We start from the raw sequence: 20,755 nt of genomic DNA on the forward strand, positions 1-20,755 counted from the left end.
CCTCTTAACCACGTTGTTAAACTCACAGGTCCAAGTCCACCTTGAGATTCTTGAGAATTCATCCACTAAAGCACCTAGCTCTCACTGAATTTCACTCATTTTTGTTTCTATTTAGATAATAATCTGCCTTTTGATTCCTCTTTCTAAAGCGTATGACCTCACATTTTCCAACATTAAACTCCATCTGGTAGTTTCACTCAGTCACTCAATCTATCTGTATCCCACTCTAGAATGACAATGCCCTTATCTCAACAAATAAAGGTGTTCAATAAGGGTGTGGGAAGCATGCAACAGCTGTCCCTTTAGGGGATGTAAATTCAACCACAGAGGCATCAACCACTGGCAGGACATTAACTCAAATATATTATGGCTGAGATTCTTGCTTAAGTTCAGCCTGACTCTAATTGTATTGGGTGGATCTTGGATGGCAAGAGATGGATTGCTGGAGCTTATATTGTCGTCTCCTACAATCCATTTCACGCTGGAAGCAGGGAGCAATGAGGTGAAAATTATTTCCTGTCCACCCTTGTGTGTCCCTGAATATGTTATTTGATAACTTCATAAATCCTGCATTTTGTACTCACTCACAAGGTCTCGATTAATCACTGAGTAAATAGCTGACCAATTTCTGAACAGTTGACTTGCTACAGTGGAAAGTCATTCTATTTTTGCATCTAGTGACGACACTGATAGGCCCCTCAGGCTGTGTACTGTGAGCAGCCACAAAATCACAGGGCTAAAATGTTTCTCTGCATCAGTGGGCTTTTGCATATTCCACAACACCTCAGACATGCTTGTTGGTGCAAAGCAGACTTGTGAGACCTATTTCCTTAATTAAAGTTACCAAGGCAGCGGCATGTAATATGATCAGTATTTAATAGCTCACTTCTTGCAGAGTTACAAACCTACCAGATTTGCCATTCACCATTGTTTGCAGATTTATATGGAAGCTCTTGTGTTACTTATTTCTGCTCATTTTTATATGGAGCACCCAGCTCAGAGTGTCTGACTACTTTATGGCTCTTTTATGTTCCACTGCTGCAATCTTCCATTCCACTTCATCTAACCTTGTCACCACCTCCTATCAAATATCAATAAAAACATTCAAAGCATAAAATTCAGTTGGCAACAAGTAAACCCATACTTTAACCGTGAACTTCTGCTCAGGAGGTGTATTACACTGACAAAGAAATTGAAACAATTTCCCTCTGTTTAAGTTGATTAAGGATACCCATGCACCATTTGCAGTTTAATTCCAGATAAGTATGAGCTGTTGCAATGTGTTGAAGAATAGAGGGGCCTAGGACTACAGGTACATTCTTCAATATAAGTAACATCACAGATGCTGTTGAAAGCATTTGGCATTTTTTCATTGAGCAATGAGTGCAAGAGTTGGGACATTACATCGCAATTGTACAAGATATTGGTAAGACTGTGTTTGAAGTATTATTTATTGTTTTGTGACCCTGCCATTATGTTGGAAAGAGAATATTACCAGGGCGAGTGCCCAGAGTTAAAGGTAGAGTTTTGGAAGGCTGGAATTTATTGACCAAATTGAGGTGTATAAAATCATTAGGAGCACAGGTAGGGTGAATGCACACTGTCTTTTTCTCTGGGAAAGGGGCTCAAAAACTACAGGGCACAAATTTAAGGTAAGAGGAGAAAGATTCAAAAGAGGCCTGAAGGACAACTTCTTCACTCAGTGGGTGATCCATATATGGAATGAGCTGTCACGGAACATGATTGAGGCAGGTATAGTAATGGCATTAAGGAAAAAAAATGGACGATTATGTGGATAGGAAAGGTTTAGTGGTATATGGGCAAGTGGGACTAGGTTGGTGGACACCTTGGTTACCATAGATGAGTTCCTGGGCCTGTTTCTATGCTCTACAACTCTATGACTCTCTTTAGCCTTGGCTAACATTACACTGTGCAATGTGACCAACTGATAAAATGAATTAGTTATTTCTCTTCCATCTTATGTGTTGTTTCTGGGGCCTAGCTACATACACATTGAGTTACATTAATTTGTATGATGAGAGTTCTTTTTCTTAGATGCCTATGGATGAAGTGGTGACCGTTGTGGGAAGTGCAACAAGAAGGATTGGAGGTGACATTGTGAGATGGCTCAGTTGTTTCAAAACAGGACTAAATGTTCTGAATGCATGGCCCCAAGGTTTTCAATCTTGACTTAAATGATCCTTCTCCTCTTTGCGTTATTCCCTGAAGCTAACTGCAATAGTTGAGAAAATAATAACATATTACATAACTGTAATATCATTCCCTCTCATTTCCCTCATTGCTAATCTGCTTTCCTCCATATTCTTTTACTTTCTTCATAAGACCATAAGACCACAAGACACAGGAACAGAGTTAAGCCATTCAGCCCATTGTGTCTGTTCTGCCATTCCATTATGGCTGATCCCGGATGCCACTCATCCCCACACCCCTGCCTTCTTGCCATATCCTTTGATGCCATGACTGATCAGGAAATTATCAAATTCCACCTTAAATATACCCACAGACATGACCTCCACCACAGTCTGTGTCAGAGCGCTCCACAGATTCACTACTGTCTGACTAAAAAGAATTCTCCTTACCTTTGCGCCCTCTAGCTCTGGAAACCCCCACCATAGGAAACATCCTCTTCATATCCATCCTATCTTGTCCCTTCAACATTAGGTAGGTTTCAATGAGATCCCCTCACATTCTTCTAAATTCCAGTGAGTACAGGCCCAAAGCTGACAAATGCTCTTCATGTGTAAACCCTTTCATTCCTGGAATCATCCTTGTGAACCTCCTCTAGACTCACAGTGATAACACATACTTTCTGAGACATGGGGCTAAAAACTGTTGACATCTCTCCAAGTGTGGCCGAAGTAGTGTCTTATAAAGCCTCAGCATTATCTCCTTGCTTTTATATTCTATTCCCCTTGAAATAAATGCCAAAATTGCATTTTACTTCTTTACCACAGACTCATCCTGTAAATTAACTTTCTGGGGGTCTTGTATGAGGACTCCTGAGCCCCTCTGCATGTCTGATATTTGAACTTACTCCCCATTTAGATAGGAGTCCACACCATTGTTCCTTTTACCAAAATGCATTATTATATATTTCCCATTTGCCACTTTTTTGCCCAGTCTTCCAATTTGCCAAAGTGCTGCTACAATTGTATTGCTTCTTCTGTACTACCTACCCCTCCACCTATCCAAAGTTGTGCAAACTTTGCCACAAAGCTATCAATTCTACTGCCTAAATCATTGACAAACAATGTGAAAAGTCACGGTCCCAATTCATCTGGCTTTCTTTTTAATGCTTTACAATACTTACAGTATATAGATACCTTTGATGTCATCAACACTTACAAGTTGTCTTTAATGTTCTTGTGAAGTTTGTGTGTGAACAGAACATTCATTGTGCTCATCAATCACTCAAAAAAGAGAAATAATGTTTAAAATGGTGTGTTCAGCAAAAAAAAATTTAAATGCTGGTTTTTAATAACTTTTGTGTAAATTTCCATGAAGAACAATTTTGTACTATTATGTTGTGGGATCACTTTATAAATAGAATTGTGATAATTGTATTGTCTCAGTGTTGGTAACCTACTAAATCCTTGTCTGCCTTTTTGCAAAATTCTTCTAGAAGTATATAGGCAAGGGCTGCAACAGTACCTTCAAGGACACAATAATCTCTCCAGATTGCAAGCACCTGATATTGCAAGCAGCTTGTTTTTATGTTTGATAACTCTAAAAAAAAATTAATCAAAAGAAAAACACGGGGCCAGGGATAATATGTCTACTTTGTTCTTATTTTAGTAAGGCGCGCAAATATGATGTGGTGGTGTGATGACGTATGCCATTCATGTACTTCTACATATTATCTAAACAAAGAAGAATGCTTAATCAAACAATATATTCACAATATTGCTGAAATATTAAATACCTGTATACAGCACTTGTACATGCAAAGGAGCTTCTGGGATACAGAGGGAAGGATTTGCTGGCAGCTGCAGATGGGATCTCAGTTCATGGCAATATCATTACAGCTTGCAGAGGAATCTGAGTAGTTGAGTTAAACATCTTGGCTTACTTATACTTTACTGGGTTATGAACAGTTCTCAGGAATGCAACCTTTCATAACCTGGACAGGTTATACAAAGGACTAACAATTAATTTTGTGGATACACAAGTTGAAAGCATGGGTTCACATCCCATCAAGACTTCTTAATAGTAAGGACACAGTCAGTCCATGTGGGTAGCAATGTCCCTAGTCCCATTACGAAGAGCACTAGTGCTCATCCGGCTGTTATTTACACTGCTGACAAATGACTGTGTCGTAGGATTCAGCTCAAACTGTATCATCAAGTTTGTGGATGACACAATAATGGTTGGCCTCATCAAACAACAATGATAAGTCGGAGTACAGAGAGGAAGAGGAGCGGCTAGTGGATTTGTGTGAGAACCTAAGTCTGAACATGGAGAACATGGACTTTCGGAAGGTACAGATGAACCGACCCCCTATGCACATACATGGCTCCTCCAGAGAGAGAGTTAAGTCCACCAAGATCCTGGGAGTTCACCTGGTTACTCAATATCACCTCCCTGGATAAGAAAGCACAGCAAAGTCTCCACTTTCTGAGGAGATTGAGGTAAGTGATGCTTCCCCCCTCACTTCATCTTAACTTTCCTAAGTTATTGTGAGTTTTATGTGTGTTATGTGTACTACTGTGCTTTACACCCTGGTTCAGAGAAATATTTTCTCATTTGATGGTATACATGTATATAGTTAAATGACAATAAATTTGACTTGACAAATGGACATTTAAATTCATGCCCTTGAATAACTGAGCAATAAACAGCCAGTGTCAGGTAATTACAGGCTCTCTCAGTGATCAGGAGAAGTCTAATGTCAGAGTGCGCTTGGTAAACAAAAGCTGACTGGTAGACAACCTTCAGACTTTTGTACTCACATGTGGAAAAGTGAAAGCTGCTGTTTGTTATGATGAACACCAGCAAATTCAGCATTAGGAATTCCTGGTTGTCAAAACCAGAATCAGCATAAGTTGTGAAATTTGTTGTCTATGCAACAGCAGTACAATGCAATACATTATAATAGTAAGAACTGTGAGTTACAGTAAATTATGTATAAAATATTTAAATTAAATGAGTAGTACAAAACTAAAAAGTAGGTGAGGTACTATTCATGAGTTCAATGTCCATTCAGAAATTGGTTAGCAGAAGATGTCCTGGATACTATGGAGGTAAGTGCCCATGACGGAAATGAATAAGTTCACAATTCTCTGTAATTTATTTTGATCCTGTGCAGTAGATCCCCCCTACCCCCACACAAATACCGGATGGTGATGTGAATGCTCTCCACAGTACATCTGTAGACATTTGCCAATGTCTTTGGTGACACACCAAATCTCTACAAACACCTCACTCCTAGTGAAATATTGATGTGTGGCTCACCTGGATTCACATGGATGCTACCTAACTTGTTGAGTGTATCAATCCTCCCTTGGCTTTGTTTGGCTCCCTTTGCAGCAGAAATCTTTATGCACAATATTGAACAAGCATGGGCTAGCTGTGTACCATGGTCACCACACTGCCCTACTTAATCCCCACTGATCTTTCAAAAGAATGCAGAGAAAGTGCTAAACTTTCATAGGTGTTGCCTCAGAAAAGTGGAATGTACAATTCACCTTCCTGCTCAGGTGGACTTAAAAGATCTTATGGCATTGTTTGATGAGAGGGTGGAGTTCTCCCAATATCTACCTCTGAACCAAAAGAAGGTTAACTGCTCATTCATCTCATTTGTTCTTTATCCTTTGTGGAAATTTGGCACAACCTTAGTCAATATAACATGGACAACTTCAAAAGGAATTCCTTGATAGTTAAAGGCTCTGATGAAGTTCCCTTTTGAATATTATTAGCGCTTGAAATAAATTTAGCAAGGGTAATTACATTAGCACCACCCTTTGTTTTAATTCCAACATGGAATAAGTAGTGTGTATGAATTTAGGCAATGTGTTACTGTTATAATTGAGGAAGTTAATAACTTCTTTAATAGAATTGAAGAAGGTACATGAGATCTGCAAATCAGATTAAGCACTACCCAGGGCAGTTTAGTATTCTATATATATATATACATGTATATGTCCAATATGTACTGAATGCACACAGATTCAGCCAATTCAGCACCTGAAACCTTCACTGTGGTTGCAGATACAGATCTGAATCTTTTACAAAGACGAATCCCAGTCTCATAAAATTATCCAATTTAGCCCCATTGCAAACTCCAGCTAGCCTGACTGTTCCACTGAATACGCTGCTCATACTGCCAAAGGCATAAAATTGCTGAAAACAGACAAATTTTGAGCACGCACACACATGCCATACAAGGTTCAACTGTTGAATGTTTTGTGCAAGTGAGTCTTAATGCACGGCTGCAAAATAAAACCTTGGCTCAATTAACTTTTCACTCAAGCCACTGTGCTGTACTCTGTGCAGATGGAAGGTCACAACTCTCTCCAAAAACTGGAATTTATCCTGTGTTTCGATCCAGATCACTGACACTCCATAGAAATGAGCTCTAAAGATTCCAAAGAAACAAATCATGTGCATAAAGCTTAAGTCTCTGCTTTCATAGGCATGAATTATCCACATTCTTTTCTCTACAATTCCTCATTAATTGTCCTGGGACTATAACCTTCCCTGGCATCTGCCACCTAAAGGAAAATTAGAGAAATGTTACAACTGTCCAGCTGGTTAGTGTCCAGAATGATTCAAAGATCACTTATCTTCTTACCGTTGAAACCAAAATAAGAAAATGCTTGAAGTGAATTACTATTTTTAAAAATTAGGTCCTGAAATTTTGAAGAGCATTAACATAGCTCTTCTTATCCAGTTCCCCGGATCGGTTGCAGCATTAAGTATAAGCTAACAAACACATGGGTAGCAGGTGGGAAGGTTGGTGTAGGTGTTCTTGACAAAAGGTACACAGAACAATAAAGAAGATGTGTAAATAGGGTAATAGAGTGAATACTTACTTTCACATCATCTTCTGTCAGCCTCAGGGTTTCAGTTAACCACCCTTTTGCTGTCCGCACTGGAATGACTGATCATTTTGCTTCAATATTGTTTTCTGTCTCAACAGGGTAATGAGTGGTGTAAATAGGGGCAAATATTTACAATCCTTGACAACTCTGTCACAGAGATTCTCTCTGTTCCCTCCATGCTTTCCTTACACTGTGACTTAATCCACATTTCTCTTCACCAGTTCTGTTGAAATAACATTGATACAAAATATTGACTCTGTTTCTCTCTCCATGATTGGGAAATCAAGAACTGAGACTCACAGTTTTAAGGTGAGATAGGAGAGATTTAATAGGAGCCTGAGGGGCAAAATTTTCAATTAGAAGTGACCTGTATATGGAATGAGCTGACAGAGGAAGAGATTGAGTCATGTACATTAACAACATTTGGACGTATACATAGATAGGAAAGCTTTAGAAGGGTATGAGTAAACCTGGGCTAATAGAACTGGCTTAGAAGGGAATCTTGATTGTCATGGTTCATTTGGGTTGAAGTGACTCTATGACTCCATCTAAACACTATTGTATCAGCTGACACAATCCAGTCAAAGAAGATTGTTGTATACTTTACCAAATTTGAGCCAAAGGTGAGCAGTGCAGAACTACTCTTTCCCTCGTTATTTCATAATAAAACACCATTATTCTGTATGTGCATTCGACCTCTATAGTTGGAAGTTTTTGAAATTTGAGGACACTACTTTGGCATTTTTGCTTGTTCTGCAGATACATAGTCTTAAGCTAGAATGTTGTCAGTCAGTACTAGTAATTAAAAATGTGGAGATTTAGATTTAACCTTCAAAAATAGGTCATGAGCCTCTATGTTGTGTTTTTATGGAGCATGGACACAAATGTAAACACCTTACTTTGTTAGTTTTATAGTTGCTGCATTGTTTGAAATTCAATGAGTGCTTTCAGTTTGTGTTATCAAATTAGAATTAATTCCCTGTGTGGATGCCAAACATTGGATGGGAAAGAATGTAATTTCTTTGTACTTCTACTTAGGCCTAGAAATTACACTTGCGATGCTATCAAATGAATCCTTAATGCATTTGTTTGAGATTACTCAACTCTGTAATTTAGGCGTATTCAAGTGATGTTTAATGAGTTGAGGTTTTATTAAGTACAACAAAGAAATAAGTTTAAACTTGAGGGAAAACACTTCATCTTCTCTCAGCCTGTGCGACTTAATAGTGACTTTAACAATGTCAGGCAACCACCCTATTTTTTCTTTTCGTCTGCATAGATATGCCAGAATTTTTGGTTTTAATACTTATTTTTTGTTTTGAACAGTATTTTACAAAGTAATCATTACCTTGACAATTCAGTCACAGACATTCTCTTTATTTTCTCCACCCTTTCCTTGTACTGTGATTTAAACCACACTTCTCTCACCTGTTCTATTGAAGCAACTTTAATACATAATGTTGATTCTGTTTCTCTCTGCATGGATGTTGCTCAGCCTGTTGAGTGTTTCTAACTGCAACACCATGGTTCACGTTTTTACTGCTATGCTGTAGCTATTTCATTTTAGCAGCTCTGTAAGAGCAGTCTGTTTCTCTTGCAGCCTGTTTGGGTTACCATGAAAGATAAGGTATGCTTAAGAATTTGTGTCTTCAGCAAAGCCTTTGACAAAGTTCCACATGGAAGGTTAGTTAAGAAGGTTCAGTCATTAGGTATTAATGCTGGAGTAATAAAATGGATTCAACAGTGGCTAGATGGGAGATGCCAGAGAGTAGTGGTGGATAATTGTTTATTGGGATGGAGGCCGGTGACTAGCGGGGTGCCTCAGGGATCTGTTTTGGGCCCAACGTTGTTTGTAATATACATAAATGATCTGGATGATGGGGTGGTAAATTGGATTAGTAAGTATGCCTATGATACTAAGGTAGGAGGTGTTGTGGATAATGAGGTGGGTTTTCAAAGCTTGCAGGGAGATTTATGCCGGTTAGAAGAATGGGCTGAATGTTGGCAGATGGAGTTTAATGCTGAGAAGTGTGAGGTTCTACATTTTGGCAGGAATAATCCAAATAGAACATACAGGGTAAATGGTAGGGCATTGAGGAATGCAGAGGAACAGAGAGATCTAGGAATAACAGTGCATAGTTCCCTGAAGGTGGCGTCTCATGTAGATAGGGTGGTGAAGAAGGCTTTTGGAACGCTGGCCTTTATAAATCAAAGCATTGAGTACAGAAGTTGGAATGTAATGTTAAAATTGTACAAGGCATTGATAAGGCCAAATTTAGAATATTGTGTGCAGTTCTGGTCACCGAATTATAGGAAAGATATCAATAAATTAGAGAGAGTGCAGAGACGATTTACTAGGATGTTACCTGGGTTTCAGCACTTAAGTTACAGAGAAAGGTTGAACAAGTTAGGTCTCTATTCATTGGAGCATAGAAGGTTGAGGGGGGATTTGATCAAGGTATTTAAAATTTTGAGAGGGATAGATAGAGTTGACGTGAATAGGCTGTTTCCATTGAGAGTAGGGGAAATTCAAACAAGAGGACATGATTTGAGAGTTAGGGGGCAGAAGTTTAAGGGAAACACGAGGGGGTATTTCTTTACTCAGAGAGTGATAGCTGTGTGGAATGAGCTTCCTGTAGAAGTAGTAGAGGCCAGTTCAGTTCAGTTCAGTCATTTAAGGTAAAATTGGATAGGTATATGGACAGGAAAGGAGTGGAGGGTTATGGGCTGAGTGCGGGTATGTGGGACTAGGTGAGATTAAGAGTTCGGCACGGACTAGGAGGGCCGAGATGGCCTGTTTCCGTGCTGTGATTGTTATATGGTTATATGGTTATTTAGGATGGTGGAACTGGGAGAAGGTTCTAGATGCTGGGGGGAGAGGTTTTGTGAGGGACACTAAGGCAGGTCTTTGTTCAGTGGGAGATGAGGAGAGAAGACGATGGAGAGAACCGGCGATAGGATTTGATCTGGTGGGAAAACACGATTCAGTGGAGCTCAAGAAACAAAGGTCTACCAAGTATCGGTGAATATGGCTTTTGGAAGATTTGAGCTACAACCTGTGCACATTTGACTGTTTAATTATAATGTGCACCTTTTGTTTTTCTCCTTTCTTTTTGTTACTAATTTTGTTGTTAACTTTCATAAATATACTTTGTTTATAATTGCATGCAATGTACAATCTGTTACTTCATGCTGAAATGTGATTGCAGAGGGTAGTAAATCACACAGCGTTCACACAAACGTTGGATGGGCAAGACATCTCAATCTCATGGATTTGGTGGGACCCAACTCGTATACACCCTAGATGTACAAAGCCTGGGGAAGGTGGGTTTCTCGCCATGGAGTCCAGTGTCTGTTACTGAGGGACTAACGAGCTGTTTATAGAGATGTCCAGTAAAAATGGGATTTCAAAACATTTTCTGTTTTTGTTCTGGATTTCTGGCTCTTGCAGTTTTTGCTCCAGGGAAATGAATTTGATTGAACATATTTATGTGCTCATTTTCTAACAATTCACCTCCCGTGGAGAAAGGATGATACTGGGATTGATACAACATAGTAAGTATCCCTGCAAAAAAAACATACTGCCGGAAGAACCCAGCAGGTCAAGTAGTGTCTGTGAAGCTTAATAAAAAGTCAAGATTTTGGATTGAGACCCTCCATCAGGGCATCAAATTATAGATAATCAAAAAAAATGCTAATAGTATGTAGTTGATCAGGCAGCATCTGTGGAGAGGGAAACTAACTGTAATGTTAGGTTAGATGAGTTTATGTTTACTTAGGGTGCAATGAAATTCCTTAAGTGCAAGAACCACAAGATGATAGGTGAAACTGGGTGGGTGGGAGGGAGAGGTGAAGTTGATTAGTGAAAGAGATAAAGGGCTGGAGAAGGGAGAATTTGATAGGATAGAAGGCCATGGAAGGAACAAAATGGGGAGGAGCACCAGAGAGAGGTGATAGACAGGTTAGGACATAAGGAAATTGGAAGTGGGGAATGGTGAAGGAGGGCGAAGGGCATTACTGGAAGTTTAAAAAATTGATGTTCATTCCATTCAATGTTTTGGCCAAGACCCTTCTTCAAGTCTGGAAAGCAAGTGGGAAGACAACAGAAGAAAAAGGTGGGGAGAGGTGATGAGTCTTGGCCTGAAATATTGACTGTTTACTCATTTCCACAGATGCTGCCTGACCACTGAGTTCCTCCAGCATTCTGTATGTGTTGCTTTGAATTTTCCGCATCTGCAGACTTTCTTCACTCCTTTTTTGTTTGAAGCTCACAGAGTGAACAGCATATAAGGCAGTTATAAATACAACAACAAAAACAATGACAAGTGCAATAGCAAGATGTGCAAATCAGAAGTAGTGCAATAGCAGAGTGGTAGAATTTAGAGTCTGAGAATGTGGAATGTGAAAGAGGTGATTGATTCTGACAGTAGTGGAGAAGAAGCTGTTCTCAAGTATGGATGTCCAGTCTTTCCTTTATCTTCTCTCAGAAAGTAGAAGAGAGAAAAGGGATTGGCCAGGGTGACTAGTATTGTTGAGAACACTACTAGCCCTCCTTCCTGAAGCAGTGCACCATAAAGAAGACTAAATGGAAAGGAGTGTGATCAAAATGTTATGAGTTGTACCCAGGAACCAAGCAGTTACCTTCATGATTTTGTGAGCATATGTAACTGCTTAGTGAACATTAAAGGGACAGAACTCTTTGCAAGTGTGTGTCAGCTGGAACATAGAACATAGAAATCTACAGCACATTACAGGCCCTTTGGCACATTCCTGGCAAGAATATAGACCTGGACCTAGCCGGAGGCAGGAACCTCATTTAATTAATTGAGGACAGAGACTCATGGATCACACAACACTGAGGGACTGAGAGTCTAAAGCATTTAGAGTTCAGCAATGTGGCTACAATAAATTCAGAACAATTCACAATGAAATTGTTCTGGAACTATTCTTTTCTTGACCCTTTAACATCCTCTAATCATCTGAGTGGAATAACAACTGAGTGGAATAGTTATTGTCCTTGCTCAGTGTTTACCTTGACTGACCCTTTATCAACTATCTCCCAGCTGTGGCTTGCCTCAGTGCGGCTGCTTCCTTCTTTAGGAAGCCACCTGAAGTTTCAGCCTCCACACTTTGAGCATCTCACCAAAACACAAAACAGTTAATATCTGAACAAGTTATTTTTACCATGATCTCCTTGTGTTTAGCTTTTTCAATCGAAAGTAACCATTGTGATCATGCAGTAATGTCACACAGGAAACTTCATCTCCCCCAGCTGATCGTTGTGCCATCCGATCTTGTGAAGCCACAGATTGCACAAACATTGTGAGAGTTCTCTATTCATCCACACTTGACACTGCATTGTTGCCTTTGTTGAGTTACTGTGCACTTTATGTATGATGCCCCAGTTTCATTTCTCACTGCCTACGGTTCCGAGAAACACTGGATTGCCTTGATTGGTTTTCAACACAACTGACAGACCTCATTCATTGCTGGTGTTAATTAAAAGATGCCTTCCTTGTGTTTTTGTTTCTCCGTGGTAAAGAAGTTTTGTTTCTATGACCATCCTTATACAGAAGTTCTAGAGCTGGGAAAATCCCACACCACCTTCTTATGAGTAATAAGGAGCAAGGGGTGAAGGACTTAAGTTATTAGATGCTTGAACATGAAACAGCAGCTGTTGCAGGTTTTAGCTGAGGTTTTGGCAAGGCTTAGAGCGACTATGTGACAGCAGGTGCCAAATGTTTTGACACTAACAAAGTGATACAACATAAAAACATACAAGGTGCGGTTGAAATTGGGTTCAATTAATAGTGCAGAAACAATGGTGGTGTATCAGTATCTTTATACACTGCACATTCTAATTTCCATCTTGGTTGTTTGTCACATTCTAATTTCCATCTCGGTTGTTTGTTACAGAGGCTTTTTGGTACAATTTTACCTTGTTTTGCTGTCAATTGATATTTCTTCCACCCCTCACCCCCTCCCCTCCACCACTTAGATAACTCTGGGGCCTTAAGGACTGCTATATTGGAAGTTACAATGTGCAAAACCCATTGCTCCAGTATTTCTTGGTGTATTTGTTTTATAGTTAAGGCATCAGATATTTTTTACAAAGTTCTCAGCTTCTGTCCTGTTTTCGTAGTGAAGCTGTTGACAAGTCTGGTTCAGTTAAGTCTTGGATCAATGTTAACCTTCAGGCAGACTTTGCGATAGTGTTAAAATATTAACTATCTGAAACATATGTGTTATGAATTCTAGTTGCTAGGCATTGATTGCTTCCCTTGCAATGTTTCCTCTAAGGTTTGTGTGTGCACGTGCACATATCTTTTGCTTTTGAACAAAGGAATTTAAACTGCACACTTAAACTGCACCCTCCACTTCGTTGGTATGGTTCACGATCGTACACAATCACATTTCCTTTTCCGGTTTCTGATGCAGATGGTGTTAACAATGTGGAGTTTGTGTTGATTTGTCTGCAGATTTTGGAACTGGCTTATTTAGACAGTTTTTATTGAAGAAATAATTCAGTGCACACATGTTGGTGTCACTGGGCAAAAATAAAATGCACAACACAAGATTTTTGGACATACAGGTCATTACAAATTAGAAGGAGCATATTTTCCTTGCCCTTTCATGATTTTCCATTAATTATTTTATTATCAGTGAAATATTAGCAAATACTCCCTGCATTCTCAACTTATAAATGAAAATACATATAGATACTGACCTCTGATGCATAAAAACAAGAATGGTCAGGATGGGAAATAGTTTCTTCCCTCAGGCTATTAGGCTTCTGAACTCACTGCAGCATTTCATTCAAAGTGTCGCTGGTTAATCTGTTCTGTACCTTACAATACTGAATTTATGCACTTCACTTTGTTTATTCATGCTTAATTCATCTGTAGATTTGATATACATGTATATAGTTAAATGACAATAAACTTGACTTGACTTGACTTGAAGCTCCCTGGTCTGAGGTTCCAAAAGTATCTCTTACTGCAGTGATTGGGCATCAAACACAACTATATTCCAGGCATGATTCTACCATTCCCCTCTATCTTCTCCTGGCATTACACTCAGTCTAACCCTGCTGTAATATACTGTCGTTCTGTCCTCTGGCTGCAAGCTGTTGTGTTTGTGGTGAACTACATACACCTGTCTGGACACGCCCCCTGCTGACTGCTCCTGTTGCTCCTCCCACAGACCCCTGTATAAAGGCGATCAAGGCTTGAGCCCGGCCTCTCAGTCTCCAGGATGTAGTATGGTGGTCACTCACTGCTTGTTCCTTCTTCCAGTCAATAAAAGCCGATATCTCGCCTTTACGTCTCAGAGTGAGTTATTGATGGTGCATCAGTGTTGATGCCTGGATCAACCAGAGACACTGGAGGCCATTTCCAGAGCAGTCAATTCCATTGCCTTGAACTGTGGTGGCAGAAAGGAACAGTAACATAAAGCCAATAAGAAATACAGATTTAATGGATGAAACTATGCTTAAAATACTTCGTGTTTTGATTGAGTCCAGATTGAAGCCAGCTGTAAAGCCCTTTGATACTCCTGATTACTATTCCTAATCTCACAGTTTGTTCCCCATCTGCGTTTTCTATATTTCTTATAACATTATTCTGCATTAACTCTCCTACGTACATATGTTTCCATTTTTTACTTCAGTTTTGCTCTAAATTCTCCTTATCACAGCTTTTCAAGTACTGCTCTCCTCCAATTCAGACTGCATTTATCCTGCTCATTATCCATCCACATTGCCTACTGCTTGCTCATTGTTTGATCTGTCATTTTTTTATCCAACCATTTAGTCTGGGTTAGGTCTTCTCTCATTCCATTAACTTGAGATCACTTCCAGTCTGACATTTTTATCTTGAACTCATCTCTTTCTTTAACTATCTTGAGTAAATATTCACTTTTCCTGTCCTGCTCTGACTTTTTAATCCCTGAATATACTGTATTAGATCCAGAACAGTGGTAAGAATGTGTTAAGTGTCTGCATTGAGTCTATACTCAATGTCCTTTATCCAGCTTCTTATTCACTATGTTATTTGAATGAGAGAAAACTCCCCACACTCAGTATCTATAAAGAGATATTGGGTCCATAAAGAGATTCTTCTTCTCTGGAAGAAGATGGTGCCAGTAAACAACATGACCAAAGGTGACATCTTTCAGTCGATTCACAAAACTACTTATTTCACTCTCTTATATCTTCTTTTTCTTTCAAATGCTGTTCTGCTACTGTTAGAGCCTGTGATCTACATCTTGGTGGTGTGCTTTCAGGCTGATTGACACTTTGCTGTCATTGAGGGTGTCCTGTGAGGCATGCAACCTCAAGGCCAAGAAGCTTGCAGGAGCTTGGAGAAGGCCAAGCAGTGTGCCCATGATCAACTCCATTTCTCACCAATCTTGCTGGTTAAAGTGCCGAGGAAGATTGAAATCATTGAATCAGTGCGGAAGGTGAGGGGGTGTTCAGCGCCATCTATCAGTCTCTTGCTTGCTGCTGCCGGAGGAAGGTCTCTGCATTCGAATGGTTTCTCTCTCTCCCTTGATGCTCTGTGAGGATTTGGGTCTTGAGCAAGGTATAATCGACACGGTTTGTGGATTGGACTTTGTTGTTCATGTTCAGATGTGTTTCTGCTTTCTGGTTGCTCCTTTTTTGTTGCTATTTTGGGTGACAACTCGATCTGGACTCTTTCGGTTTTGAGTTTTATATTCTGTGTTTTTCACTCATGTTTTGCTTTGCCATTTTTTTGCGTAATCTGTATTTTATTCACATTGGAGGGGAATGTGGTTGAAGTTTTACTTTGAATAGATTCCATGGTTTTCTTTCTGTGATTCGTGGCTGTCTGTGGGGAAGACAAATTTCGGTGTTGTATACTGCATTCATACTTTGATAAATAAATGTACTTATTTCCTTGAATCTTTGAGATTAACTTCAAGGTAAATTCCTGTTTAACCCAATTGTTAATTGTATTTTTTGTACATTACAGATCTGTGTTTCAAATGTACTGTAGGTAAATAAAGCATGATTAGGTCATCGGAGATGACCCTAGTACTACTCCCTCACCACCATTCAGGGTCCTAAACAGTCCTTCTAGGTGAGGCAACACTTCACCTTTTGGGGTCATACTGTGTCTGGTGCTCCTGGTGTGGCCTCTTGTATATTGGTGAGACTCGACATAAATTTGGAGAATGCTTTTGCTGAGCACCTTTGCTCCGTCCACCTGAAAAAGTGGGGTCTCCCAGTGGCCACCCATTTTAATTCTACTTCCCATTTCCATTCACTGTTGTGATGAGACCACACTTGGGTTGGAGGAACAACGCCTTATATTCCGTTTAGGTAGCCTCCTATCTGATGGCATGAAATTCAAATTCTCAAACTTCCGGTAATGCCCCCCCCTCATCCCTCCCCATCCCTCACCATTCCCCATCCCTTTTCCCTCTCTCACCTTATTTCCTTGTCTGCTTCCCTTTAGTGCTCCCCCCCCTTTTCTTTCTTCCATGGTTTCTGCCTCTTTTACCAATTTACTTCCCAACTCTTTAGGTTTCACCTATCACCTTGTGTTTCTCTCTCCTCTCCTGACCTTTTAAATCTACTCCTCGGCTTTTTTTTCCAGTTCTACTGAAGAGTTTCAGCCCGAAATGTCAATTGTATCTTTTTCTTAGACGCTGCCTGGCCTGCTGAGTACTTCCAGCATTCTGTGTGTGCTGTATCAGAGGTGTCTTTTTTCTTCAAAGAATTGGGTTCCCTTCTTCTACTATTTATTCTGCCATCAACTACATCTCCTCCATTTCCCAGACATCTGCACTCTCCTCATCAACCTATTGCCATATCAGGGATAGGATTCCTCTTGTCCTTACCTACCAATCCACGAGTCTCCACATCCAGCACATCATTCTTCAGAGCTTCTGCCATCTTCCACGGGATCCTACCACCGATCATATCTTTTACCTCCCCTCATTCTACACTTTCCACAGTGATCACCCTCTCTGTGACGCCTTTGTTCATTTGTGCCTCCCAACTGATCTTCCTCCTTGCACTTATTCCTACATGCAGCACAAATGATAAATCTGCCCATTCACCTCCTCCTTAACCTCCTTAATAGTCCCCAGACAATCCTTCCAGGTGAGGCAACACATCACTTTTGAACCTTTTGGGATCATCCTGTGTTTCTGGTGCTGCCTCTTCTACATCGGTGAGACCCAGTTTAGATTTATTCAAGATTTCCTGGACTGGGCTTGTACATGGTTAACACGAAGAAATCTGCAGATGCTGGAAATTCAAACAACAACACACACAAAATGCTGGTGGAACACAGCAGGCCAGGCAGCATCTATAGGGAGAAGCGCTGTCAACGTCTCGGCCCGAAATGTTGACAGCGCTTCTCCCTATAGATGTTGCCTGGCCTGCTGTGTTCCACCAGCATTTTGTATGTGTTGTACATGGTAAAACCAGAAAGGCCAGCATTGTGGTTCTGTGATAGGCTGAGACAACTACAACCTAATTGGAAATTCATGCAACATTGGCATCCTCTGGAGTCAACTGAAAACAAGTGTTCAAACATGCATTGGAAAACACAAACATATCAAATACAAGCATTGTTGGATGCCCCAAAGCCAAAGGACATGGCACAGTTGAGGTCCTTTTTAGGATTTGTCAATTATTATAACTGGTTCCTGCCAAACCCGGCTACTGTGCTCTACTCTTGAACTCATTACTACTGATCGGGAAGAAATGACAATGGACAAAAAAGTGTAGGATGCCTCTCCAAAAGACAAAGGAAATGGTGATGTCAGACACCGTTCTCACATAGTATGATCCACTTTGTCCCGTGAAGCTTGCCTTATGGTATAGGTGCAGTCATATCACAGATTATGAGTGATGGAAGTGAATGCCCCATAGCCTTTGCATCACGTTCCCTTACCATTGTAAGAAAAATTATGGACAGATTGATAGAGAGGCCTTGAGTCTGGTTTGTGGTGTAAAACATTTCAACTAATATTTGTATGGGAGAGAGTATGCCCTCGTTATTGATCATCAACCACTAGTGTCCATTTTCAGTCCACAGAAGGGTGTTCCACAAACAGTAGCAGCATAAATGCAGAGATGGACTCTGTTTCTTGGAGGACACAATGATAAGTTCAAATTCAAGAGAACAACTAATAATGGAAACGCTGATGCCATGTCCCATTTATCTATGGAAAAAGAAATATGAAAAATTTACAATAGAGGATACTCCTCCTGACTTATCCTCCCTAGTGCAAATCAACGGTCTTCCTATTTTGGCAGATGTGATCCAAAAGGAAACCAGAAAAGACCCCACACTGTCACAAGTCTATATGGCCAGTCAAAGTGGCTGGAATGAACATCAGAAACTCCATTTTAACAGTGCTGAATGAACTGGTCCTTGATGGTGGTTTGCCTTATGAAGAGATTGAGAGTTGATATACCATCCAAGCTTAAATATATGTTTAAGTGTTGGAGGAGGTACATGCCGGTCATCTAGGCATGGTCAAAATGAAAGTGTTGGCACAAACCTTTGTCTAGTGGCCTGGGATAGATCAGCAGATCGAGCAGCTTGCCATGCACTGTTCGGGATGCCAACATGTCCAGAGGTTGCCCAGAGCTGAGCCTCTCGATCACTGAAATGGCCTGCATTGCCCTGGCAGAGGATTCATGTGGATTTTGCCAGACCAGTCATGGGCACAGATTTCTTGGTAGTAGTGGATGTGGCTCAAAGTGTCTAGAAGTGTTTCCAATTGGCTTCACTATAATCTTGCACACTGTTGATGTGTTGAAGCATCTTCTCAAGGAATGGCATTCCAGAACACTTGTTTATTGACAATGGACCACAGTTTGTTGCAGAACAGTTTCAGACATTAACAAAAATAAATGGAATAAGACATATTACATCTGGATCTTACCAGCCAGCTACTACTGGCTTGGTGGAAAGATTTGTCCTGAGTCCATAGAATGCATTACAAGCAAAGTCAGCATAGCACACTACACTGACACGTAATCAGAAGCTCACCAAACCCAATCTCAGAAGGAGTTTGCTGGACAAACAGCTGAGACAAATTGAGGGCTCCTCAAACAAGAAGGTTCAAATTTCACTCCTGGACAAGCAATCCTGGTGAGAGACTACAGAGATGATCAAATATGGGTACTTGGAAAGGTTAAGGACAGAACTGGACCACTCTCCTACACAGTGGAGATTGTGCCTGATCTCACCTGGAGACGACACATCGATCAGTTCAGGAGAGCAGAGTCAACTATTAGTGAAGAAAGGTGTCCAGAGCTGTCAGAACCTCTTCCTGCAGTCCCAGAGTCAATTCCTACAACTGTCAAAGAGGATGCCCCAGAACCTGAGATTGTCAGGAAAGACGTTATTCCACAAGAGTAAGAAATCCTCCACAGTGATTAAATCTTTAGGCCTGAATGGGTCAATTTAAATTTTACTATGCTGTTCATGTTTCTATAGTAGTTGTATTATATAATATACTGTGCATGTATGTGTATGTGTGTGTATATATATATATATATATATATATAGACACACACACACACACACACACACACATGACAGAGAGCAATTCATTACATATGTGAGTGAAGGAGGAGTGTTGTGTATTTAATATTTCAGCAATTTTTGTGAAATATTTTAAATATGTTGTTTGATTAAACATTACTTGTTTATATAATTCAGATATAAAAATTATGTGATTGGCACTATGCCACCATGTCATAAGCGAGTGCCTCACTAAAAGTAAAGGGAGAAAAAATAAGTAGAGAAGTATCCTGGCTCCTGGGCTTTTCTTTTGATTAGTTTCTGGAGTTACAAAACATAATAGTTTTCAGGGTGGTGAAGAAAACAGATAGCATATTTACCTTCAATAACTGAGGCATTAAGTTCAAGAGTCAACTCTATAAAGCTTTGGTTATAACTCATCAGAAATATTGTTTTTAATGTTGGTTGCGCTACATGAAAAGGATGTGGAGCCTTTGGAGAGGGTTTAGAAGGTGCCTACCAGGATTCTGCCTGGATTAGAGGGCATGTGACATAAGGTGAGGTTGGCCAAACTAGGATTGTTCTCTATGTAGAGGCTAAGGATAAGGGGAAACCTGCAGAGGTTTATAAAATTATGAATGCCATTGATAGAGTCAATAGGCAGTATCTTTTCTCCAGGGTTAAAAGACTTATTACTGGAGAATATGCCTACGTACTCAAGAAGGCATGTGTATGGGATTGTGTGAGTTTTGGTATCAGCCATGATGGAATGGTGGAACAGACTCAATGGGCTAATTCTGCTCCTATGTCTCATGGTGTTTTAAATGGATGGGGAAAGGAGACGTGTGGAGCAAGTTTTTCTACACAGAGGGTGTTGGGGTCTGGAATGCACTGCCAGGGATGGTAGAAGGAGGTAGATATATTCATGAGGCTCTTAGATAGGCAAGTTAAATGTGCAGAGGATGGAGGGATCTGGAGCATGTGCAAGCAGGTGTCATTAGCTTAATAAGCTTGGCACAACATCATGAAGTGAAAGGCCTGTTCCTACGCTGTATTATTCTATTTTCTATATTCTATGCTGTTGACTATGAGTTTGGGTCTACTGAAGAACACATGCCCTAGTTATTGTCATATTTTGGAGATAAGAGATTCCGGCACTCATACTGGCTTCTGCACTTCTTA

At 40.2% G+C, this 20,755-nt stretch overlaps 1 long non-coding RNA gene across 2 annotated transcripts in view; it reads left to right on the plus strand.

Annotated features, from left to right (window-relative positions):
* Positions 1-1,163: 1,163 nt before the first annotated feature.
* Positions 1,164-20,755, plus strand: part of LOC132378568 (uncharacterized) — a 30,027-nt gene continuing 10,435 nt past the window's right edge. Inside the window, exons 1-2 of one of the 2 annotated variants that reach the window (XR_009507110.1) lie at positions 1,164-1,426; positions 2,056-4,649. This is a non-coding gene — a long non-coding RNA (uncharacterized LOC132378568). The other variant, XR_009507109.1, reaches the window with a different exon arrangement.

This window comes from Hypanus sabinus, chromosome 20 (assembly GCF_030144855.1).
Source record: "Hypanus sabinus isolate sHypSab1 chromosome 20, sHypSab1.hap1, whole genome shotgun sequence".
Taxonomy (NCBI): Eukaryota; Metazoa; Chordata; class Chondrichthyes; order Myliobatiformes; family Dasyatidae; genus Hypanus; species Hypanus sabinus.